This window comes from Stigmatopora argus, chromosome 3 (assembly GCF_051989625.1).
Source record: "Stigmatopora argus isolate UIUO_Sarg chromosome 3, RoL_Sarg_1.0, whole genome shotgun sequence".
Classification (NCBI taxonomy): Eukaryota; Metazoa; Chordata; class Actinopteri; order Syngnathiformes; family Syngnathidae; genus Stigmatopora; species Stigmatopora argus.
This window is the reverse complement of record NC_135389.1, coordinates 4,746,654-4,771,237: the sequence shown is the minus strand read 5'-3', so window position 1 is coordinate 4,771,237 and position 24,584 is coordinate 4,746,654. Positions and strand designations below refer to the sequence as shown.

Sequence of the window (24,584 nt, the reverse complement as noted above, 5' to 3'; positions counted from 1 at the left end):
ACACCTCATCGCCAACTGATGGGCACCCCTGGTGTAGAACACAATGGATTAGCAGTCCATGACCTTAGCCCCTTGGACACCTCATCGCCAACTGATGGGTGTCCATGGGACTGACAAATTCCTTTTGAATCTGTAAAATTGATTGATTTTTTTCTGGTGGCAAGAATTTACATCAGGGGTGCTCATTACGTCGATCGTGATCGACCGGTCGAGGTTGTACTGGTCGATCGCGGGGTAACATTAAAAAATATCAGCCTATCATACATCCCGTCACTTGATTGTTAATAGACAGGGCAGCCAGTTAGATGAAAACTGAACTTGACATTCAGGTGACCAATCAAGTGCAAACAACGGCACTAATTGCAGCAGAATTTACAATGTCAGCCTATCATCAATCCCATTACTTATTTGACATACAGGGCAACCAGTCAGATGACAACTGTTCATGCGCAAACAACGGCACTTAGATAGTCAGCGAATGACCCCGGATTTTAAGCCATCGCTAAATTATGGTCATCAAAATGAATGAGGGAGCGGTTCCAAGTAAGTGAACAAAAAAAAATCACTTTCATACGGAATGGGAGGTGGACTTTCTTTTCACGATGTCATTTTTTAAGTGCGTTTGCATCATCTACCATCGCGATACCAAAGAAGGGGAATGTAGAGCGGCATTTTCGGACTGTTCAAGGAAAATACGACACCGACTTCGAAAGGCGAGCTGAGAAAGACAAAGGTTAACGGACAAAAATCCCAGTTGTCCGGACAGCAGTCTTTTTTTACACAACATCCTTCAAAGCGAAAGCCGCCACCGAAGCATCATTCCGGGTGAGTCACGCCATCGTGAAAAACAACAAGTCATTCCAAGACGGAGAGATGCTAAATGCTGGGAAATTCCTCCCAAATTTTCGAGAGCTCTGTCCGGAGATTAAGAAGTTTTTCGGTGTATCTGGACATCCAGAATACACGCAACTAAGCAACGGCCAGTGGCTATTAGTCACGGCATTTTAACCCATCTCACAAACTTGCTGAATGACCTTAATCTTGAGCTGCAAGGAAAAGACAAACAAGGAAAAGACAAAACTGTGACCAATATGATCAGCTCAGTTAACGCTTTCAAACGAAAGACAACATTTCTCCTCAAAGCTGCAGCGACATGATTTGGTAAACTTCCAGAACCTGGCGTCAGAGCTGGAGACACAAGGGAAGGCCTGTGAGAAACTTGACAGCTACACGGAGCAAATCGACAGTTGTATGTCAGGGTTTGACAAACACTTTCAAGATTTTTCTTTGCTTGAGCCAGTCGCTACATTCATGTGCTATCCTTTTCATGAAGATGTTAGGGTTGATTCACTTACATCAAACATTGCAGCACTGTTTCACATGAACTCTTCTGAAGTGAAAGATGAGATTTTGATTCTACAAACCGACATTGAGCTGTAGTCGAGAGCTCATGGACAGTTCTGGAACTTACTCACAGAGGAAAAGTACCCCAACTTGAGTAAATGTGCTATCTCCCTTGAGTTAGCCTTTTCTTACATGAAGATTATTAAGTCCAAATACCGTTCCACCCTACTTCCCAGTGCCTTCATTACTGAAAGAGACAAGTCTTTAGAAGCATGTTTGTGTTTTCGTGAAATTTAGATCTGGACATTGAATATTTGGTGTAACATTGAAGAACTTTGATCAATGTCATTGCTTTTATTGACGTCCTTCAATAGAGACCAGACAGGCATGTAGTGTTTGAAGAGGAATAAGCTCAAATGGTAGAGTGCTCGCTTAGCATATGAGGGGCAGTGGGATAAATGCCCACATTCTCCAATCATCTCCTTTTCGTCGTCGCTTGGATGATTTAGCAAGCTTGGCTTGTAAGAAAATTTGACTTTATGATTCTTATTTCTGAAAACATTCAAAGACACAATGTTTTGCAAGAGTTCTGTTACCCCAATTAGTGGCCATCGTTGTTATGGTGGGCAGATTGGACCAGAGTCAATACCTTGATTAAAGTTAGCACCCATGCTTAAAAAAGTCTGCAATGTATCCAAGACTTAACCTTACCAAGTTTTCTGTTCTTGAGGAATTGATTCTTGGGAGAGTGTAAATTCTTTCCTCAGGAGAGATAGCACCCTTGGTCCTCACATTCCTCACTATATGAGTGTTTACTTGTCTAAAATGCCATGGATGATGTCTGAATGCAGAAACACTGAGTATCATTTCTTAACCAAAAGGTGAATTGTAATTAACAGACAGGTGCCGTTTATTCTGTTAGAACAAACATTAAGGACTCCACATTGAATTTTTAGCAGACCCACAGATCAAGGAAGAATGACAAATTACTCCCACTTTCCAATTGCGACTTCACAGTGCCTTCATTACTGAAAGCGACAAGTCTTTAGAAGCATGTCTGTGTTTTCGTGAAATTTAGAAGGTCTGGACATTGAATATTTGGTGTAACATTGAAGAATTTTGTTCAATGTCATTGCTTTTATTGACGTCCTTCAATAAAGAGACCAGAAGGGCATGTAGAGTTTGAAGGGGAATTAGCTCAAGTGGTAGAGCGCGCGCTTAGCATGTGAGAGGCAGTGGGATTGATGCCCACATTCTCCATGAGAAACCTACTGTTGTTTCCTTGGTTAAAGCACCAAATCTGTTTATGTTTTAATTTGTATTTCTAGAAATAGTCGAAGGCAGTATCATTTTGCAGGAATTGAATAGGCCCATTGTGGATGCATTTTTAGTATTGTGGGCACAATGGCACAGAGAAAAAAATCGTAAATAAAAGTGCCACTCACGCTTCGTAAGTGTAGGTAGGTCCATTTCTAATTGAGTGTTATGTTGTTGAAGATCAAACTTCACCCATGCAAACTGGCACAGAGAGACATTACAGCAAACACACAATGAGGATGAGATTCGAACCCATGCGTGTAGAACACAATGGATTAGCAAACCATCAACTTAACCTCTCGGTCACCTCATCGCCTATGATGCTGAGGTACGTGGGAATCAATGAGAGTGACATATTACCCTCGAAATGTGGTCGAAATTTATCATTCATTCAATTTTAACACTGCTTTTTCTGTTCAGGGTAGCAGGGTGCTTGAGCCTATTGTGGATGCATTTTTAGTGTTGTGGGCACAATGGCGCAGAGAAAAAATCGTAAGTAAAAATGCCACTCACGCTTCTTAAGCTCGCTTTGCATGTGAGAGGCAGTGGGATCGATGCCCACATTCTCCAATCAACTCCTTTTTATCGTCGCTTGGATGATTTAGCATGCTTGGCTTTTAAGAAAATTTGACTTTCAATGTGTGGTCGAAATTTATCAATCATTCATTTTTAACACTGCTTTTTTTGTTCAGGGTAGCAGGGTGCTTGAGCCTATCCCAGCAGACTTTGTACGATTAAAAACTATACCCTAATCTCGTGACTAGACTAATCTTTACCAATTTTTGGGCTTTTATGATTCTTTTTTCTGAAAACATTCAAAGACAATGTTTTGCAAGAGTTCTGTTGCCCCAATTAGTGCCCATCGTTGTTATGGTGGGCAGATTGGACCAGAGTCAATACCTTGATTAAAGTTAGCACCCATGCTTAAAAAAGTCTGTAATGTATCCAAGACTTTGCCTTACCAAGTTTTCTGTACTTGAGGAATTGATTCTGGGGAGAGTGTAAATTCTTTCCTCAGGAGAGATAGCACCCCTGGTCCTCACATTCCTCACTATGTGAGTGTTTACTTGTCTAAAATGCCATGGATGATGTCTGAATGCAGAAACGCTTTGAGTATCGTTACTAAACCAAAAGGTGAACTGTATTTAACAGACAGGTGCCGTTTTTTTTCTGTTAGGACAATGCATAACATCCACAAACATTAAGGACTCCACATTGAATTTCGAGCAGACCCACAGATCAAGGAAGAATGACAAATTACCCCCAGTTTCCAATTGCAACTTCACAGTGCCTTTATTACTGAAAGAGACAAGTCTTTAGAAGCATGTCTGTGTTTTCGTGAAATTTAGGTCTGGACATTGAATATTTGGTGTAACATTGAAGAAATTTGATCAATGTCATTGTTTTTATTGACGTCCTTCAACAAAGAGATCAGAAGGGCATATAGTGTTTGAAGGGCATATATTTTTTGAAGGGGAATTAGCTCAAGTGGGAGAGCGCTCGCTTAGCATGTGAGAGGCAGTGGGATCGATGCCCACATTCTCCATGAGGAACCTACTTTTGTTCCCTTGGTCAAAGCACCAAGTCTGTTTTTGTTTTATATTTGTATTTCTGGAAATGGTCGAAGGCAGTATCATTTTGCAGCAAATGAATAGGCCCATTGTGGATGCATTTTTAGTATTGTGGGCACAATGGCGCAGAGTAAAAATCGTAAGTAAAAATGCCACTCACGCTTCTTAAGTGTAGGTAGGTCCTTTTCTAATGGTGTGTTATGATGTTGAAGATCAAACCTCACCCATGCTAACTGGCACAGAGAGACATTAGAGAAAACACACGATGAGGATGGGTTTCGAACCCATGCGTGTAGAACACAATGGATTAGCAGTCCATCACCTTAACCTCTCGGTCACCTCATTGCCTATGATGTTGAGGTACGTGGGAATCAATGAGAGTCACATATTGCCCTCGAATCCCTAGAATATGATAACTTATTTTCTCGTGCAAAGACTGTACAGCAGGAGGGGAATTAGCTCAAGTGGTAGAGCGCTCGCTTTGCATGTGAGAGGCAGTGGGATCGATGCCCATATTCTCCAATCAACTCCTTTTTGTCGTCGCTTGGATGATTTAGCATGCTTGGCTTTTAAGAAAATTTGACTTTCAATGTGTGGTCGAAATTTATCATTCATTCATTTTTAACACTGCTTTTTTTGTTCAGGGTAGCAGGGTGCTTGAGCCTATCCCAGCAGACTCTGTACGATGAAAAACTATACCCTAATCTCGTGACTAGACTAATCTTTACCAGTTTTTGGGCTTTTATGATTCTTTTTTCTGAAAACATTCAAAGACACAATGTTTTGCAAGAGTTCTGTTGCCCCAATTAGAGCCCATCGTTGTTAAGGTGGGCAGATTGGACCAGAGTCAATACCTTGATTAAAGTTAGCACCCATGCTTAAAAAAGTCTGCAATGTATCCAAGACTTTGCCTTACAAAGTTTTCTGTACTTGAGGAATTGATTCTGGGGAGAGTGTTAATTCTTTCCTCAGGAGAGATAGCACCCCTGGTCCTCACATTCCTCACTATGTGAGTGTTTACTTGTATAAAATGCCATGGATGATGTCTGAATGCAGAAACGCTTTGAGTATCATTACTAAACCAAAAGGTGAACTGTATTTAACAGACAGGTGCCGTTTATTCTGTAAGGACAATGCATAACATCCACAAACAGTAAGGACTCCACATTGAATTTCGAGCAGACCCACAGATCAAGGAAGAATGACAAATTACCCCGTTTCCAATTGCAACTTCACAGTGCCTTTATTACTGAAAGAGACAAGTCTTTAGAAGCCTGTCTGTGTTTTCGTGAAATTTAGGTCTGAACATTGAATATTTGGTGTAACATTGAAGAAATTTGATCAATGTCATTGTTTTTATTGACGTCCTTCAACAAAGAGATCAGAAGGGCATATAGTGTTTGAAGGGCATAGAGTGTTTGAAGGGGAATTAGCTCAAGTGGTAGAGCGCTCGCTTAGCATGTGAGAGGCAGTGGGATCGATGCCCACATTCTCCATGAGGAACCTACTTTTGTTCCCTTGGTCAAAGCACCAAGTCTGTTTTTGTTTTAAATTTGTATTTCTGGAAATGGTCGAAGGCAGTATCATTTTGCAGGAAATGAATAGGCCCATTGTGGATGCATTTTTAGTATTGTGGGCACAATGGCGCAGAGAAAAAATCGTAAGTAAAAATGCCACTCACGCTTCTTAAGTGTAGGTAGGTCCTTTTCGAATGGTGTGTTATGATGTTGAAGATCAAACTTCACCCATGCTAACTGGCACAGAGAGACATTACAGAAAACACACGCTGAGGATGGGTTTCGAACCCATGCGTGTAGAACACAATGGATTAGCAGTCCATCACCTTAACCTCTCGGTCACCTCATAGCCTATGATGTTGAGGTACGTGGGAATCAATGAGAGTCACATATTGCCCTCGAATCCCTAGAATATGATAACTTATTTTCTCGTGCAAAGACTGTACAGCAGGAGGGGAATTAGCTCAAGTGGTAGAGCGCTCGCTTTGCATGTGAGAGGCAGTGGGATCGATGCCCATATTCTCCAATAGACTCCTTTTTGTCGTCGCTTGGTTGATTTAGCATGCTTGGCTTTTAAGAAAATTTGACTTTCAATGTGTGGTCGAAATTTATCATTCATTCATTTTTAACACTGCTTTTTCTGTTCAGGGTAGCAGGGTGCTTGAGCCTATCCCAGCAGACTTTGTACGATGAAAAACTATACCCTAATCTCGTGACTAGACTAATCTTTACCAGTTTTTGGGCTTTTATGATTCTTTTTTCTGAAAACATTCAAAGACACAATGTTTTGCAAGAGTTCTGTTGTCCCAATTAGTGCCCATCGTTGTTAAGGTGGGCAGATTGGACCAGAGTCAATACCTTGATTAAAGTTAGCACCCATGCTTAAAAAAGTCTGTAATGTATCCAAGACTTTGCCTTACCAAGTTTTCTGTACTTGAGGAATTGATTCTGGGGAGAGTGTAAATTCTTTCCTCAGGAGAGATAGCACCCCTGGTCCTCATATTCCTCACTATGTGAGTGTTTACTTGTATAAAATGCCATGGATGATGTCTGAATGCAGAAACGCTTTGAGTATCATTACTAAACCAAAAGGTGAACTGAATTTAACAGACAGGTGCCGTTTATTCTGTAAGGACAATGCATAACATCCACAAACAGTAAGGACTCCACATTGAATTTCGAGCAAACCCACAGATCAAGGAAGAATGACAAATTACCCCCAGTTTCCAATTGCAACTTCACAGTGACTTTATTACTGAAAGAGACAAGTCTTTAGAAGCATGTCTGTGTTTTCGTGAAATTTAGGTCTGGACATTGAATATTTGGTGTAACATTGAAGAAATTTGATCAATGTCATTGTTTTTATTGATGTCCTTCAACAAAGAGATCAGAAGGGCATATAGTGTTTGAAGGGCATAGAGTGTTTGAAGGGGAATTAGCTCAAGTGGTAGAGCGCTCGCTTAGCATGTGAGAGGCAGTGGGATCGATGCCCACATTCTCCATGAGGAACCTACTTTTGTTCCCTTGGTCAAAGCACCAAGTCTGTTTTTGTTTTAAATTTGTATTTCTGGAAATGGTCGAAGGCAGTATCATTTTGCAGGAAATGAATAGGCCCATTGTGGATGCATTTTTAGTATTGTGGGCACAATGGCGCAGAGAAAAAATCGTAAGTAAAAATGCCACTCACGCTTCTTAAGTGTAGGTAGGTCCTTTTCGAATGGTGTGTTATGATGTTGAAGATCAAACTTCACCCATGCTAACTGGCACAGAGAGACATTACAGAAAACACACGCTGAGGATGGGATTCGAACCCATGCATGTAAAACACAATGGATTAGCAGTCCATCACCTTAACCTCTCGGTCACCTCATAGCCTATGATGTTGAGGTACGTGGGAATCAATGAGAGTCACATATTGCCCTCGAATCCCTAGAATATGATAACTTATTTTCTCGTGCAAAGACTGTACAGCAGGAGGGGAATTAGCTCAAGTGGTAGAGCGCTCGCTTTGCATGTGAGAGGCAGTGGGATCGATGCCCATATTCTCCAATAGACTCCTTTTTGTCGTCGCTTGGTTGATTTAGCATGCTTGGCTTTTAAGAAAATTTGACTTTCAATGTGTGGTCGAAATTTATCATTCATTCATTTTTAACACTGCTTTTTCTGTTCAGGGTAGCAGGGTGCTTGAGCCTATCCCAGCAGACTTTGTACGATGAAAAACTATACCCTAATCTCGTGACTAGACTAATCTTTACCAGTTTTTGGGCTTTTATGATTCTTTTTTCTGAAAACATTCAAAGACACAATGTTTTGCAAGAGTTCTGTTGTCCCAATTAGTGCCCATCGTTGTTAAGGTGGGCAGATTGGACCAGAGTCAATACCTTGATTAAAGTTAGCACCCATGCTTAAAAAAGTCTGTAATGTATCCAAGACTTTGCCTTACCAAGTTTTCTGTACTTGAGGAATTGATTCTGGGGAGAGTGTAAATTCTTTCCTCAGGAGAGATAGCACCCCTGGTCCTCATATTCCTCACTATGTGAGTGTTTACTTGTATAAAATGCCATGGATGATGTCTGAATGCAGAAACGCTTTGAGTATCATTACTAAACCAAAAGGTGAACTGAATTTAACAGACAGGTGCCGTTTATTCTGTAAGGACAATGCATAACATCCACAAACAGTAAGGACTCCACATTGAATTTCGAGCAGACCCACAGATCAAGGAAGAATGACAAATTACCCCCAGTTTCCAATTGCAACTTCACAGTGCCTTTATTACTGAAAGAGACAAGTCTTTAGAAGCATGTCTGTGTTTTCGTGAAATTTAGGTCTGGACATTGAATATTTGGTGTAACATTGAAGAAATTTGATCAATGTCATTGTTTTTATTGATGTCCTTCAACAAAGAGATCAGAAGGGCATATAGTGTTTGAAGGGCATATATTGTTTGAAGGGGAATTAGCTCAAGTGGTAGAGCGCTCGCTTAGCATGTGAGAGGCAGTGGGCTCGATGCCCACATTCTCCATGAGGAACCTACTTTTGTTCCCTTGGTCAAAGCACCAAGTCTGTTTTTGTTTTAAATTTGTATTTCTGGAAATGGTCAAAGGCAGTATCATTTTGCAGGAAATGAATAGGCCCATTGTGGATGCATTTTTAGTATTGTGGGCACAATGGCGCAGAGAAAAAATCGTAAGTAAAAATGCCACTCACGCTTCTTAAGTGTAGGTAGGTCCTTTTCGAATGGTGTGTTATGATGTTGAAGATCAAACTTCACCCATGCTAACTGGCACAGAGAGACATTACAGAAAACACACGATGAGGATGGGATTCGAACCCATGCGTGTAGAACACAATGGATTAGCAGTCCATCACCTTAACCTCTCGGTCACCTCATCGCCTATGATTTTGAGGTACGTGGGAATCAATGAGAGTCACATATTGCCCTCGAATCCCTAGAATATGATAACTTATTTTCTTGTGCAAAGACTGTACAGCAGGAGGGGAATTAGCTCAAGTGGTAGAGCGCTCGCTTTGCATGTGAGAGGCAGTGGGATCGATGCCCATATTCTCCAATCAACTCCTTTTTGTCGTCGCTTGGATGATTTAGCATGCTTGGCTTTTAAGAAAATTTGACTTTCAATGTGTGGTCGAAATTTATCATTCATTCATTTTTAACACTGCTTTTTTTGTTCAGGGTAGCAGGGTGCTTGAGCCTATCCCAGCAGACTCTGTATGATGAAAAACTATACCCTAATCTCGTGACTAGACTAATCTTTACCAGTTTTTGGGCTTTTATGATTCTTTTTTCTGAAAACATTCAAAGACACAATGTTTTGCAAGAGTTCTGTTGCCCCAATTAGAGCCCATCGTTGTTAAGGTGGGCAGATTGGACCAGAGTCAATACCTTGATTAAAGTTAGCACCCATGCTTAAAAAAGTCTGCAATGTATCCAAGACTTTGCCTTACAAAGTTTTCTGTACTTGAGGAATTGATTCTGGGGAGAGTGTTAATTCTTTCCTCAGGAGAGATAGCACCCCTGGTCCTCACATTCCTCACTATGTGAGTGTTTACTTGTATAAAATGCCATGGATGATGTCTGAATGCAGAAACGCTTTGAGTATCATTACTAAACCAAAAGGTGAACTGTATTTAACAGACAGGTGCCGTTTATTCTGTAAGGACAATGCATAACATCCACAAACAGTAAGGACTCCACATTGAATTTCGAGCAGACCCACAGATCAAGGAAGAATGACAAATTACCCCGTTTCCAATTGCAACTTCACAGTGCCTTTATTACTGAAAGAGACAAGTCTTTAGAAGCATGTCTGTGTTTTCGTGAAATTTAGGTCTGAACATTGAATATTTGGTGTAACATTGAAGAAATTTGATCAATGTCATTGTTTTTATTGACGTCCTTCAACAAAGAGATCAGAAGGGCATATAGTGTTTGAAGGGCATAGAGTGTTTGAAGGGGAATTAGCTCAAGTGGTAGAGCGCTCGCTTAGCATGTGAGAGGCAGTGGGATCGATGCACACATTCTCCATGAGGAACCTACTTTTGTTCCCTTGGTCAAAGCACCAAGTCTGTTTTTGTTTTAAATTTGTATTTCTGGAAATGGTCGAAGGCAGTATCATTTTGCAGGAAATGAATAGGCCCATTGTGGATGCATTTTTAGTATTGTGGGCACAATGGCGCAGAGAAAAAATCGTAAGTAAAAATGCCACTCACGCTTCTTAAGTGTAGGTAGGTCCTTTTCGAATGGTGTGTTATGATGTTGAAGATCAAACTTCACCCATGCTAACTGGCACAGAGAGACATTACAGAAAACACACCATGAGGATGGGATTCGAACCCATGCGTGTAGAACACAATGGATTAGCAGTCCATCACCTTAACCTCTCGGTCACCTCATCGCCTATGATTTTGAGGTACGTGGGAATCAATGAGAGTCACATATTGCCCTCGAATCCCTAGAATATGATAACTTATTTTCTTGTGCAAAGACTGTACAGCAGGAGGGGAATTAGCTCAAGTGGTAGAGCGCTCGCTTTGCATGTGAGAGGCAGTGGGATCGATGCCCACATTCTCCAATCAGCTCCTTTTTGTCGTCGCTTGGATGATTTAGCATGCTTGGCTTTTAAGAAAATTTGACTTTCAATATGTGGTCAAAATTTATCATTCATTCATTTTTAACACTGCTTTTTCTGTTCAGGGTAGCAGGGTGCTTGAGCCTATCCCAGCAGACTTTGTACGATGAAAAACTATACCCTAATCTCGTGACTAGAATAATCTTTACCAGTTTTTGGGCTTTTATGTTTCTTTTTTTCTGAAAACATTCAAAGACACAATGTTTTGCAAGAGTTCTGTTTCCCCAATTAGTGCCCATCGTTGTTAAGGTGGGCAGATTTGACCAGAGTCAATACCTTGGTTAAAGTTAGCACCCATGCTTAAAAAAGTCTGTAATGTATCCAAGACTTTGCCTTACCAAGTTTTCTGTACTTGAGGAATTGATTCTGGGGAGAGTGTAAATTCTTTCCTCAGGAGAGATAGCACCCCTGGTCCTCACATTCCTCACTATGTGAGTGTTTACTTGTATAAAATGCCATGGATGATGTCTGAATGCAGAAACGCTTTGAGTATCATTACTAAACCAAAAGGTGAACTGTATTTAACAGACAGGTGCCGTTTATTCTGTAAGGACAATGCATAACATCCACAAACAGTAAGGACTCCACATTGAATTTCGAGCAGACCCACAGATCAAGGAAGAATGACAAATTACCCCCAGTTTCCAATTGCAACTTCACAGTGCCTTTATTACTGAAAGAGACAAGTCTTTAGAAGCATGTCTGTGTTTTCGTGAAATTTAGGTCTGGACATTGAATATTTGGTGTAACATTGAAGAAATTTGATCAATGTCATTGTTTTTATTGACGTCCTTCAACAAAGAGATCAGAAGCGCATATAGTGTTTGAAGGGCATATAGTGTTTGAAGGGGAATTAGCTCAAGTGGTAGAGCGCTCGCTTAGCATTTGAGAGGCAGTGGGATCGATGCCCACATTCTCCATGAGGAACCTACTTTTGTTCCCTTGGTCAAAGCACCAAGTCTGTTTTTGTTTTAAATTTGTATTTCTGGAAATGGTCGAAGGCAGTATCATTTTGCAGGAAATGAATAGGCCCATTGTGGATGCATTTTTAGTATTGTGGGCACAATGGCGCAGAGAAAAAATCGTAAGTAAAAATGCCACTCACGCTTCTTAAGTGTAGGTAGGTCCTTTTCGAATGGTGTGTTATGATGTTAAAGATCAAACTTCACCCATGCTAACTGGCACAGAGAGACATTACAGAAAACACACGATGAGGATGGGATTCGAACCCATGCGTGTAGAACACAATGGATTAGCAGTCCATCACCTTAACCTCTCGGTCACCTCATCGCCTATGAATTTGAGGTACGTGGGAATCAATGAGAGTCACATATTGCCCTCGAATCCCTAGAATATGATAACTTATTTTCTTGTGCAAAGACTGTACGGCAGGAGGGGAATTAGCTCAAGTGGTAGAGCGCTCGCTTTGTATGTGAGAGGCAGTGGGATCGATGCCCACATTCTCCAATCAGCTCCTTTTTGTCGTCACTTGGATGATTTAGCATGCTTGGCTTTTAAGAAAATTTGACTTTCAATATGTGGTCGAAATTTATCATTCATTCATTTTTAACACTGCTTTTTCTGTTCAGGGTAGCAGGGTGCTTGAGCCTATCCCAGCAGACTTTGTACGATGAAAAACTATACCCTAATCTCGTGACTAGACTAATCTTTACCAATTTTTCGGCTTTTATGATTCTTTTTTTCTGAAAACATTCAAAGACACAATGTTTTGCAAGAGTTCTGTTTCCCCAATTAGTGCCCATCGTTGTTAAGGTGGGCAGATTTGACCAGAGTCAATACCTTGGTTAAAGTTAGCACCCATGCTTAAAAAAGTCTGTAATGTATCCAAGACTTTGCCTTACCAAGTTTTCTGTACTTGAGGAATTGATTCTGGGTAGAGTGTAAATTCTTTCCTCAGGAGAGATAGCACCCCTGGTCCTCACATTCCTCACTATGTGAGTGTTTACTTGTCTAAAATGCCATGGATGATGTCTGAATGCAGAAACGCTTTGAGTATCGTTACTAAACCAAAAGGTGAACTGTATTTAACAGACAGGTGCCGTTTTTTCTGTTAGGACAATGCATAACATCCACAAACATTAAGGACTCCACATTGAATTTCTAGCAGACCTATAGATCAAAGAAGAATGACAAATTACCCCCAGTTTCCAATTGCAACTTCACCGTGCCTTTATTACTGAAAGAGACAAGTCTTTAGAAGCATGTCTGTGTTTTCGTGAAATTTAGGTCTGGACATTGAATATTTGGTGTAACATTGAAGAAATTTGATCAATGTCATTGTTTTTATTGACGTCCTTCAACAAAGAGATCAGAAGCGCATATAGTGTTTGAAGGGCATATAGTGTTTGAAGGGGAATTAGCTCAAGTGGTAGATCGCTCGCTTAGCATGTGAGAGGCAGTGGGATCGATGCCCACATTCTCCATGAGGAACCTACTTTTGTTCCCTTGGTCAAAGCACCAAGTCTGTTTTTGTTTTAAATTTGTATTTCTGGAAATGGTCGAAGGCAGTATCATTTTGCAGGAAATGAATAGGCCCATTGTGGATGCATTTTTAGTATTGTGGGCACAATGGCGCAGAGAAAAAATCGTAAGTAAAAATGCCACTCACGCTTCGTAAGTGTAGGTAGGTCCTTTTCGAATGGTGTGTTATGATGTTGAAGATCAAACTTCACCCATGCTAACTGGCACAGAGAGACATTACAGAAAACACACGATGAGGATGGGATTCGAACCCATGCGTGTAGAACACAATGGATTAGCAGTCCATCACCTTAACCTCTCGGTCACCTCATAGCCTATTATGTTGCGGTACGTGGGAATGAATGAGAGTCACATATTGCCCTCGAATCCCTAGAATATAATAACTTATTTTCTCGTGCAAAGACTGTACAGCAGGAGGGGAATTAGCTCAAGTGGTAGAGCGCTCGCTTTGCATGTGAGAGGCAGTGGGATCGATGCCCACATTCTCCAATCAGCTCCTTTTTGTCGTCGCTTGGATGATTTAGCATGCTTGGCTTTTAAGAAAATTTGACTTTCAATATGTGGTCGAAATTTATCATTCATTCATTTTTAACACTGTTTTTTTTGTTCATGGTAGCAGGGTGCTTGAGCCTATCCCAGCAGACTTTGTACGATGAAAAACTATACCCTAATCTCGTGACTAGACTAATCTTTACCAGTTTTTGGGCTTTTATGATTCTTTTTTCTGAAAACATTCAAAGACACAATGTTTTGCAAGAGTTCTGTTGCCCCAATTAGTACCCATCGTTGTTAAGGTGGGCAGATTGGACCAGAGTCAATACCTTGATTAAAGTTAGCACCCATGCTTAAAAAAGTCTGTAATGTATCCAAGACTTTGCCTTACCAAGTTTTCTGTACTTGAGGAATTGATTCTGGGGAGAGTGTAAATTCTCTCCTCAGGAAAGATAGCACCCCTGGTCCTCACATTCCTCACTATGTGAGTGTTTACTTGTATAAAATGCCATGGATGATGTCTGAATGCAGAAACGCTTTGAGTATCATTACTAAACCAAAAGGTGAACTGTATTTAACAGACAGGTGCCGTTTATTCTGCAAGGACAATGCATAACATCCACAAACAGTAAGGACTCCACATTGAATTTCGAGCAGACCCACAGATCAAGGAAGAATGACAAATTACCCCCAGTTTCCAATTGCAACTTCACAGTGCCTTTATTACTGAAAGAGACAAGTCTTTAGAAGCATGTCTGTGTTTTCGTGAAATTTAGGTCTGGACATTGAATATTTGGTGTAACATTGAAGAAATTTGATCAATGTCATTGTTTTTATTGACGTCCTTCAACAAAGAGATCAGAAGGGCATATAGTATTTGAAGGGCATATATTGTTTGAAGGGGAATTAGCTCAAGTGGTAGAGCGCTCGCTTAGCATGTGAGAGGCAGTGGGATCGATGCCCACATTCTCCATGAGGAATCTACTTTTGTTCCCTTGGTCAAAGCACCAAGTCTGTTTTTGTTTTAAATTTGTATTTCTGGAAATGGTCGAAGGCAGTATCATTTTGCAGGAAATGAATAGGCCCATTGTGGATGCATTTTTAGTATTGTGGGCACAATGGCGCAGAGAAAAAATCGTAAGTAAAAATTCCACTCACGCTTCTTAAGTGTAGGTAGGTCCTTTTCGAATGGTGTGTTATGATGTTGAAGATCAAACTTCACCCATGCTAACTGGCACAGAGAGACATTACAGAAAACACATGATGAGGATGGAATTCGAACCCATAGGTGTAGAACACGATGAATTAGCAGTCCATCACCTCAACCTCTCGGTCACCTCATAGCCTATTATGTTGAGGTACGTGGGAATCAATGAGAGTCACATATTGCCCTCGAATCCCTAGAATATGATAACTTATTTTCTTGTGCAAAGACTGTACAGCAGGAGGGGAATTAGCTCAAGTGGTAGAGCGCTCGCTTTGCATGTGAGAGGCATTGGGATTGATGCCCACAGTCTCCAATCAGCTCCTTTTTGTCGTCGCTTGGATGATTTAGCATGCTTGGCTTTTAAGAAAATTTGACTTTCAATATGTGGTCGAAATGTATCATTCATTCATTTTTAACACTGCTTTTTCTGTTCAGGGTAGCAGGGTGCTTGAGCCTATCCCAGCAGACTTTGTACGATGAAAAACTATACCCTTATCTCGTGACTAAACTCATCTTTACCAGTTTTTGGGCTTTTATGATTTTTTTCTGAAAACATTCAAAGACACAATGTTTTGCAAGAGTTCTGTTGCCCCAATTAGTGCCCATCGTTGTTAAGGTGGGCAGATTGGACCAGAGTCAATACCTTGATTAAAGTTAGCACCCATGCTTAAAAAAGTCTGTAATGTATCCAAGACTTTGCCTTACCAAGTTTTCTGTACTTGAGGAATTGATTCTGGGGAGAGTGTAAATTCTTTCCTCAGGAGAGATAGCACCCCTGGTCCTCACATTCCTCACTATGTGAGTGTTTACTTGTATAAAATGCCATGGATGATGTCTGAATGCAGAAACGCTTTGAGTATCATTACTAAACCAAAAGGTGAACTGTATTTAACAGACAGGTGCCGTTTATTCTGTAAGGACAATGCATAACATCCACAAACAGTAAGGACTCCACATTGAATTTCGAGCAGACCCACAGATCAAGGAAGAATGACAAATTACCCCCAGTTTCCAATTGCAACTTCACAGTGCCTTTATTACTGAAAGAGACAAGTCTTTAGAAGCATGTCTGTGTTTTCGTGAAATTTAGGTCTGGACATTGAATATTTGGTGTAACATTGAAGAAATTTGATCAATGTCATTGTTTTTATTGACGTCCTTCAACAAAGAGATCAGAAGGGCATGTAGTGTTTGAAGTGCATTTATTGTTTGAAGGGGAATTAGCTCAAGTGGTAGAGCGCTCGCTTAGCATGTGAGAGGCAGTGGGATCGATGCCCACATTCTCCATGAGGAACCTACTTTTGTTCCCTTGGTCAAAGCACCAAGTCTGTTTTTGTTTTAAATTTGTATTTCTGGAAATGGTCAAAGGCAGTATCATTTTGCAGGAAATGAATAGGCCCATTGTGGATGCATTTTTAGTATTGTGGGCACAATGGCGCAGAGAAAAAATCGTAAGTAAAAATGCCACTCACGCTTCTTAAGTGTAGGTAGGTCCTTTTCGAATGGTGTGTTATGATGTTGAAGATCAAACTTCACCCATGCTAACTGGCACAGAGAGACATTACAGAAAACACACGATGAGTATGGGATTTGAACCCATAGGTGTAGAACACAATGGATTAGCAGTCCATCACCTTAACCTCTCGGTCACCTCATCGCCTATTATGTTGAGGTACGTCGGAATCAATGAGAGTCACATATTGCCCTCGAATCCCTAGAATATAATAACTTATTTTCTCGTGCAAAGACTGTACAGCAGGAGGGGAATTAGCTCAAGTGGTAGAGCGCTCGCTTTGCATGTGAGAGGCAGTGGGATCGATGCCCACATTCTCCAATCAGCTCCTTTTTGTCGTCGCTTGGATGATTTAGCATGCTTGGCTTTTAAGAAAATTTGACTTTCAATATGTGGTCGAAATTTATCATTCATTCATTTTTAACACTGTTTTTTTTGTTCATGGTAGCAGGGTGCTTGAGCCTATCCCAGCAGACTTTGTACGATGAAAAACTATACCCTAATCTCGTGACTAGACTAATCTTTACCAGTTTTTGGGCTTTTATGATTCTTTTTTCTGAAAACATTCAAAGACACAATGTTTTGCAAGAGTTCTGTTGCCCCAATTAGTGCCCATCGTTGTTAAGGTGGGCAGATTGGACCAGAGTCAATACCTTGATTAAAGTTAGCACCCATGCTTAAAAAAGTCTGTAATGTATCCAAGACTTTGCCTTACCAAGTTTTCTGTACTTGAGGAATTGATTCTGGGGAGAGTGTAAATTCTCTCCTCAGGAGAGATAGCACCCCTGGTCCTCACATTCCTCACTATGTGAGTGTTTACTTGTATAAAATGCCATGGATGATGTCTGAATGCAGAAACGCTTTGAGTATCATTACTAAACCAAAAGGTGAACTGTATTTAACAGACAGGTGCCGTTTATTCTGCAAGGACAATGCATAACATCCACAAACAGTAAGGACTCCACATTGAATTTCGAGCAGACCCACAGATCAAGGAAGAATGACAAATTACCCCCAGTTTCCAATTGCAACTTCACAGTGCCTTTATTACTGAAAGAGACAAGTCTTTAGAAGCATGTCTGTGTTTTCGTGAAATTTAGGTCTGGACATTGAATATTTGGTGTAACATTGAAGAAATTTGATCAATGTCATTGTTTTTATTGACGTCCTTCAACAAAGAGATCAGAAGGGCATATAGTATTTGAAGGGCATATATTGTTTGAAGGGGAATTAGCTCAAGTGGTAGAGCGCTCGCTTAGCATGTGAGAGGCAGTGGGATCGATGCCCACATTCTCCATGAGGAATCTACTTTTGTTCCCTTGGTCAAAGCACCAAGTCTGTTTTTGTTTTAAATTTGTATTTCTGGAAATGGTCGAAGGCAGTATCATTTTGCAGGAAATGAATAGGCCCATTGTGGATGCATTTTTAGTATTGTGGGCACAATGGCGCAGAGAAAAAATCGTAAGTAAAAATTCCACTCACGCTTCTTAAGTGTAGGTAGGTCCTTTTCGAATGGTGTGTTATGATGTTGAAGATCAAACTTCACCCATGCTAACTGGCACAGAGAGACATTACAGAAAACACATGATGAGGATGGGATTCGAACCCATAGGTGTAGAACACAATGAATTAGCAGTCCATCACCTCAACCTCTCGGTCACCTCATAGCCTATTATGTTGAGGTACGTGGGAATCAATGAGAGTCACATATTGCCCTCGAATCCCTAGAATATGATAACTTATTTTCTTGTGCAAAGACTGTACAGCAGGAGGGGAATTAGCTCAAGTGGTAGAGCGCTCGCTTTGCATGTGAGAGGCATTGGGATTGATGCCCACAGTCTCCAATCAGCTCCTTTTTGTCGTCGCTTGGATGATTTAGCATGCTTGGCTTTTAAGAAAATTTGACTTTCAATATGTGGTCGAAATGTATCATTCATTCATTTTTAACACTGCTTTTTCTGTTCAGGGTAGCAGGGTGCTTGAGCCTATCCCAGCAGACTTTGTACGATGAAAAACTATACCCTTATCTCGTGACTAAACTCATCTTTACCAGTTTTTGGGCTTTTATGATTTTTTTCTGAAAACATTCAAAGACACAATGTTTTGCAAGAGTTCTGTTGCCCCAATTAGTGCCCATCGTTGTTAAGGTGGGCAGATTGGACCAGAGTCAATACCTTGATTAAAGTTAGCACCCATGCTTAAAAAAGTCTGTAATGTATCCAAGACTTTGCCTTACCAAGTTTTCTGTACTTGAGGAATTGATTCTGGGGAGAGTGTAAATTCTTTCCTCAGGAGAGATAGCACCCCTGGTCCTCACATTCCTCACTATGTGAGTGTTTACTTGTATAAAATGCCATGGATGATGTCTGAATGCAGAAATGCTTTGAGTATCATTACTAAACCAAAAGGTGAACTGTATTTAACAGACAGGTGCCGTTTATTCTGTAAGGACAATGCATAACATCCACAAACAGTAAGGACTCCACATTGAATTTCGAGCAGACCCACAGATCAAGGAAGAATGACAAATTACCCCCAGTTTCCAATTGCAACTTCACAGTGCCTTTATTACTGAAAGAGACAAGTCTTTAGAAGCATGTCTGTGTTTTCGTGAAATTTAGGTCTGGACATTGAATATTTGGTGTAACATTGAAGAAATTTGATCAATGTCATTGTTTTTATTGACGTCCTTCAACAAAGAGATCAGAAGGGCATGTAGTGTTTGAAGTGCATATATTGTTTGAAGGGGAATTAGCTCAAGTGGTAGAGCGCTCGCTTAGCATGTGAGAGGCAGTGGGATCGATGCCCACATTCTCCATGAGGAACCTACTTTAGTTCCCTTGGTCAAAGCACCAAGTCTGTTTTTGTTTTAAATTTGTATTTCTGGAAATGGTCGAAGGCAGTATCATTTTGCAGGAAATGAATAGGCCCATTGTGGATGCATTTTTAGTATTGTGGGCACAATGGCGCAGAGAAAAAATCGTAAGTAAAAATGCCACTCACGCTTCTTAAGTGTAGGTAGGTCCTTTTCGAATGGTGTGTTATGATGTTGAAGATCAAACTTCACCCATGCTAACTGGCACAGAGAGACATTAGAGAAAACACACGATGAGGATGGGTTTCGAACCCATGCGTGTAGAACACAATGGATTAGCAGTCCATCACCTTAACCTCTCGGTCACCTCATTGCCTATGATGTTGAGGTACGTGGGAATCAATGAGAGTCACATATTGCCCTCGAATCCCTAGAATATGATAACTTATTTTCTCGTGCAAAGACTGTACAGCAGGAGGGGAATTAGCTCAAGTGGTAGAGCGCTCGCTTTGCATGTGAGAGGCAGTGGGATCGATGCCCACACTCTCCAATCAACTCCTTTTTGTCGTCGCTTGGATGATTTAGCATGCTTGGCTTTTAAGAAAATTTGACTTTCAATATGTGGTCGAAATGTATCATTCATTCATTTTTAACACTGCTTTTTCTGTTCAGGGTAGCAGGGTGCTTGAGCCTATCCCAGCAGACTTTGTACGATGAAAAACTATACCCTAATCTCGTGACTAAACTAATCTTTACCAGTTTTTGGGCTTTTATGATTCTTTTTTCTGAAAACATTCAAAGACACAATGTTTTGCAAGAGTTCTGTTGCCCCAATTAGTGCCCATCGTTGTTAAGGTGGGCAGATTGGACCAGAGTCAATACCTTGATTAAAGTTAGCACCCATGCTTAAAAAAGTCTGTAATGTATCCAAGACTTTGCCTTACCAAGTTTTCTGTACTTGAGGAATTGATTCTGGGGAGAGTGTAAATTCTTTCCTCAGGAGAGATAGCACCCCTGGTCCTCACATTCCTCACTATGTGAGTGTTTACTTGTATAAAATGCCATGGATGATGTCTGAATGCAGAAACGCTTTGAGTATCATTACTAAACCAAAAGGTGAACTGTATTTAACAGACAGGTGCCGTTTATTCTGTAAGGACAATGCATAACATCCACAAACAGTAAGGACTCCACATTGAATTTCGAGCAGACCCACAGATCAAGGAAGAATGACAAATTACCCCCAGTTTCCAATTGCAACTTCACAGTGCCTTTATTACTGAAAGAGACAAGTCTTTAGAAGCATGTCTGTGTTTTCGTGAAATTTAGGTCTGGACATTGAATATTTGGTGTAACATTGAAGAAATTTGATCAATGTCATTGTTTTTATTGACGTCCTTCAACAAAGAGATCAGAAGGGCATATAGTGTTTGAAGGGCATATATTGTTTGAAGGGGAATTAGCTCAAGTGGTAGAGCGCTCGCTTAGCATGTGAGAGGCAGTGGGATCGATGCCCACATTCTCCATGAGGAACCTACTTTTGTTCCCTTGGTCAAAGCACCAAGTCTGTTTTTGTTTTAAATTTGTATTTCTGGAAATGGTCGAAGGCAGTATCATTTTGCAGGAAATGAATAGGCCCATTGTGGATGCATTTTTAGTATTGTGGGCACAATGGCGCAGAGAAAAAATCGTAAGTAAAAATGTCACTCACGCTTCTTAAGTGTAGGTAGGTCCTTTTCTAATGGTGTGTTATGATGTTGAAGATCAAACTTCACCCATGCTAACTGGCACAGAGAGACATTAGAGAAAACACACGATGAGGATGGGTTTCGAACCCATGCGTGTAGAACACAATGGATTAGCAGTCCATCACCTTAACCTCTCGGTCACCTCACAGCCTATTATGTTGAGGTACGTGGGAATCAATGAGAGTCACATATTGCCCTCGAATCCCTAGAATATGATAACTTATTTTCTCGTGCAAAGACTGTACAGCAGGAGGGGAATTAGCTCAAGTGGTAGAGCGCTCGCTTTGCATGTGAGAGGCAGTGGGATCGATGCCCACATTCTCCATTCAGCTCCTTTTTGTCGTCGCTTGGATGATTTAGCATGCTTGGCTTTTAGAAAATTTGACTTTCAATATGTGGTCGAAATGTATCATTCATTCATTTTTAACACTGCTTTTTCTGTTCAGGGTAGCAGGGTGCTTGAGCCTATCCCAGCAGACTTTGTACGATGAAAAACTATACCCTAATCTCGTGACTAAACTAATCTTTACCAGTTTTTGGGCTTTTCATGATTCTTTTTTCTGAAAACATTCAAAGACACAATGTTTTGCAAGAGTTCTGTTGCCCCAATTAGTGCCCATCGTTGTTAAGGTGGGCAGATTGGACCAGAGTCAATACCTTGATTAAAGTTAGCACCCATGCTTAAAAAAGTCTGTAATGTATCCAAGACTTTGCCTTACCAAGTTTTCTGTACTTGAGGAATTGATTCTGGGGAGAGTGTAAATTATTTCCTCAGGAGAGATAGCACCCCTGGTCCTCACATTCCTCACTATGTGAGTGTTTACTTGTATAAAATGCCATGGATGATGTCTGAATGCAGAAATGCTTTGAGTATCATTACTAAACCAAAAGGTGAACTGTATTTAACAGACAGGTGCCGTTTATTCTGTAAGGACAATGCATAACATCCACAAACAGTAAGGACTCCACATTGAATTTCGAGCAGACCCACAGATCAAGGAAGAATGACAAATTACCCCCAGTTTCCAATTGCAACTTCACAGTGCCTTTATTACTGAAAGAGACAAGTCTTTAGAAGCATGTCTGTGTTTTCGTGAAATTTAGGTCTGGACATTGAATATTTGGTGTAACATTGAAGAAATTTGATCAATGTCATTGTTTTTATTGACGTCCTTCAACAAAGAGATCAGAAGGGCATATAGTGTTTGAAGGGCATATATTGTTTGAAGGGGAATTAGATCAAGTGGTAGAGCGCTCGCTTAGCATGTGAGAGGCAGTGGGATCGATGCCCACATTCTCCATGAGGAACCTACTTTTGTTCCCTTGGTCAAAGCACCAAGTCTGTTTTTGTTTTAAATTTGTATTTCTGGAAATGGTCGAAGGCAGTATCATTTTGCAGGAAATGAATAGGCCCATTGTGGATGCATTTTTAGTATTGTGGGCACAATGGCGCAGAGAAAAAATCGTAAGTAAAAATGTCACTCACGCTTCTTAAGTGTAGGTAGGTCCTTTTCGAATGGTGTGTTATGATGTTGAAGATCAAACTTCACCCATGCTAACTGGCACAGAGAGACATTAGAGAAAACACACGATGAGGATGGGTTTCGAACCCATGCGTGTAGAACACAATGGATTAGCAGTCCATCACCTTAACCTCTCGGTCACCTCATTGCCTATGATGTTGAGGTACGTGGGAATCAATGAGAGTCACATATTGCCCTCGAATCCCTAGAATATGATAACTTATTTTCTCGTGCAAAGACTGTACAGCAGGAGGGGAATTAGCTCAAGTGGTAGAGCGCTCGCTTTGCATGTGAGAGGCATTGGGATTGATGCCCACAGTCTCCAATCAGCTCCTTTTTGTCGTCGCTTGGATGATTTAGCATGCTTGGCTTTTAAGAAAATTTGACTTTCAATATGTGGTCGAAATGTATCATTCATTCATTTTTAACACTGCTTTTTCTGTTCAGGGTAGCAGGGTGCTTGAGCCTATCCCAGCAGACTTTGTACGATGAAAAACTATACCCTTATCTCGTGACTAAACTCATCTTTACCAGTTTTTGGGCTTTTATGATTTTTTTCTGAAAACATTCAAAGACACAATGTTTTGCAAGAGTTCTGTTGCCCCAATTAGTGCCCATCGTTGTTAAGGTGGGCAGATTGGACCAGAGTCAATACCTTGATTAAAGTTAGCACCCATGCTTAAAAAAGTCTGTAATGTATCCAAGACTTTGCCTTACCAAGTTTTCTGTACTTGAGGAATTGATTCTGGGGAGAGTGTAAATTCTTTCCTCAGGAGAGATAGCACCCCTGGTCCTCACATTCCTCACTATGTGAGTGTTTACTTGTATAAAATGCCATGGATGATGTCTGAATGCAGAAATGCTTTGAGTATCATTACTAAACCAAAAGGTGAACTGTATTTAACAGACAGGTGCCGTTTATTCTGTAAGGACAATGCATAACATCCACAAACAGTAAGGACTCCACATTGAATTTCGAGCAGACCCACAGATCAAGGAAGAATGACAAATTACCCCCAGTTTCCAATTGCAACTTCACAGTGCCTTTATTACTGAAAGAGACAAGTCTTTAGAAGCATGTCTGTGTTTTCGTGAAATTTAGGTCTGGACATTGAATATTTGGTGTAACATTGAAGAAATTTGATCAATGTCATTGTTTTTATTGACGTCCTTCAACAAAGAGATCAGAAGGGCATGTAGTGTTTGAAGTGCATATATTGTTTGAAGGGGAATTAGCTCAAGTGGTAGAGCGCTCGCTTAGCATGTGAGAGGCAGTGGGATCGATGCCCACATTCTCCATGAGGAACCTACTTTAGTTCCCTTGGTCAAAGCACCAAGTCTGTTTTTGTTTTAAATTTGTATTTCTGGAAATGGTCGAAGGCAGTATCATTTTGCAGGAAATGAATAGGCCCATTGTGGATGCATTTTTAGTATTGTGGGCACAATGGCGCAGAGAAAAAATCGTAAGTAAAAATGCCACTCACGCTTCTTAAGTGTAGGTAGGTCCTTTTCGAATGGTGTGTTATGATGTTGAAGATCAAACTTCACCCATGCTAACTGGCACAGAGAGACATTAGAGAAAACACACGATGAGGATGGGTTTCGAACCCATGCGTGTAGAACACAATGGATTAGCAGTCCATCACCTTAACCTCTCGGTCACCTCATTGCCTATGATGTTGAGGTACGTGGGAATCAATGAGAGTCACATATTGCCCTCGAATCCCTAGAATATGATAACTTATTTTCTCGTGCAAAGACTGTACAGCAGGAGGGGAATTAGCTCAAGTGGTAGAGCGCTCGCTTTGCATGTGAGAGGCAGTGGGATCGATGCCCACATTCTCCAATCAACTCCTTTTTGTCGTCGCTTGGATGATTTAGCATG

At 40.7% G+C, this 24,584-nt stretch overlaps 1 protein-coding gene and 25 non-coding genes across 30 annotated transcripts in view; 15 read left to right on the top strand and 11 right to left on the bottom strand.

Moving 5' to 3' along the window:
• poglut3 (protein O-glucosyltransferase 3) overlaps positions 1-24,584 on the top strand; it is a 105,016-nt gene that overhangs the window by 10,114 nt on the left and 70,318 nt on the right. The gene's annotated exons all lie outside the window — the stretch shown is intronic.
• trnas-gcu (transfer RNA serine (anticodon GCU)) lies at positions 4,496-4,577 on the bottom strand. The gene has a single exon. It is a non-coding gene; the product is annotated as a tRNA-Ser (tRNA).
• trnaa-agc (transfer RNA alanine (anticodon AGC)) lies at positions 5,656-5,728 on the top strand. Its single transcript has one exon. It is a non-coding gene; the product is annotated as a tRNA-Ala (tRNA).
• On the bottom strand, positions 6,017-6,100 carry trnas-gcu (transfer RNA serine (anticodon GCU)). The gene has a single exon. It is a non-coding gene; the product is annotated as a tRNA-Ser (tRNA).
• Positions 7,179-7,251, top strand: trnaa-agc (transfer RNA alanine (anticodon AGC)). The gene has a single exon. It is a non-coding gene; the product is annotated as a tRNA-Ala (tRNA).
• trnas-gcu (transfer RNA serine (anticodon GCU)) lies at positions 7,540-7,623 on the bottom strand. The gene has a single exon. It is a non-coding gene; the product is annotated as a tRNA-Ser (tRNA).
• trnas-gcu (transfer RNA serine (anticodon GCU)) lies at positions 9,063-9,144 on the bottom strand. Its single transcript has one exon. It is a non-coding gene; the product is annotated as a tRNA-Ser (tRNA).
• trnas-gcu (transfer RNA serine (anticodon GCU)) lies at positions 10,584-10,665 on the bottom strand. Its single transcript has one exon. It is a non-coding gene; the product is annotated as a tRNA-Ser (tRNA).
• On the top strand, positions 10,770-10,842 carry trnaa-ugc (transfer RNA alanine (anticodon UGC)). The gene has a single exon. It is a non-coding gene; the product is annotated as a tRNA-Ala (tRNA).
• trnas-gcu (transfer RNA serine (anticodon GCU)) lies at positions 12,108-12,189 on the bottom strand. The gene has a single exon. It is a non-coding gene; the product is annotated as a tRNA-Ser (tRNA).
• Positions 12,294-12,366, top strand: trnat-ugu (transfer RNA threonine (anticodon UGU)). Its single transcript has one exon. It is a non-coding gene; the product is annotated as a tRNA-Thr (tRNA).
• trnas-gcu (transfer RNA serine (anticodon GCU)) lies at positions 13,632-13,713 on the bottom strand. The gene has a single exon. It is a non-coding gene; the product is annotated as a tRNA-Ser (tRNA).
• trnaa-ugc (transfer RNA alanine (anticodon UGC)) lies at positions 13,818-13,890 on the top strand. Its single transcript has one exon. It is a non-coding gene; the product is annotated as a tRNA-Ala (tRNA).
• trnaa-agc (transfer RNA alanine (anticodon AGC)) lies at positions 14,794-14,866 on the top strand. Its single transcript has one exon. It is a non-coding gene; the product is annotated as a tRNA-Ala (tRNA).
• trnaa-agc (transfer RNA alanine (anticodon AGC)) lies at positions 16,315-16,387 on the top strand. The gene has a single exon. It is a non-coding gene; the product is annotated as a tRNA-Ala (tRNA).
• On the top strand, positions 16,862-16,934 carry trnaa-ugc (transfer RNA alanine (anticodon UGC)). The gene has a single exon. It is a non-coding gene; the product is annotated as a tRNA-Ala (tRNA).
• Positions 17,838-17,910, top strand: trnaa-agc (transfer RNA alanine (anticodon AGC)). The gene has a single exon. It is a non-coding gene; the product is annotated as a tRNA-Ala (tRNA).
• On the top strand, positions 19,359-19,431 carry trnaa-agc (transfer RNA alanine (anticodon AGC)). The gene has a single exon. It is a non-coding gene; the product is annotated as a tRNA-Ala (tRNA).
• Positions 19,720-19,801, bottom strand: trnas-gcu (transfer RNA serine (anticodon GCU)). The gene has a single exon. It is a non-coding gene; the product is annotated as a tRNA-Ser (tRNA).
• Positions 20,882-20,954, top strand: trnaa-agc (transfer RNA alanine (anticodon AGC)). The gene has a single exon. It is a non-coding gene; the product is annotated as a tRNA-Ala (tRNA).
• trnas-gcu (transfer RNA serine (anticodon GCU)) lies at positions 21,243-21,324 on the bottom strand. The gene has a single exon. It is a non-coding gene; the product is annotated as a tRNA-Ser (tRNA).
• On the top strand, positions 21,429-21,501 carry trnaa-ugc (transfer RNA alanine (anticodon UGC)). Its single transcript has one exon. It is a non-coding gene; the product is annotated as a tRNA-Ala (tRNA).
• On the bottom strand, positions 22,766-22,847 carry trnas-gcu (transfer RNA serine (anticodon GCU)). Its single transcript has one exon. It is a non-coding gene; the product is annotated as a tRNA-Ser (tRNA).
• Positions 23,926-23,998, top strand: trnaa-agc (transfer RNA alanine (anticodon AGC)). Its single transcript has one exon. It is a non-coding gene; the product is annotated as a tRNA-Ala (tRNA).
• trnas-gcu (transfer RNA serine (anticodon GCU)) lies at positions 24,287-24,368 on the bottom strand. Its single transcript has one exon. It is a non-coding gene; the product is annotated as a tRNA-Ser (tRNA).
• On the top strand, positions 24,473-24,545 carry trnaa-ugc (transfer RNA alanine (anticodon UGC)). The gene has a single exon. It is a non-coding gene; the product is annotated as a tRNA-Ala (tRNA).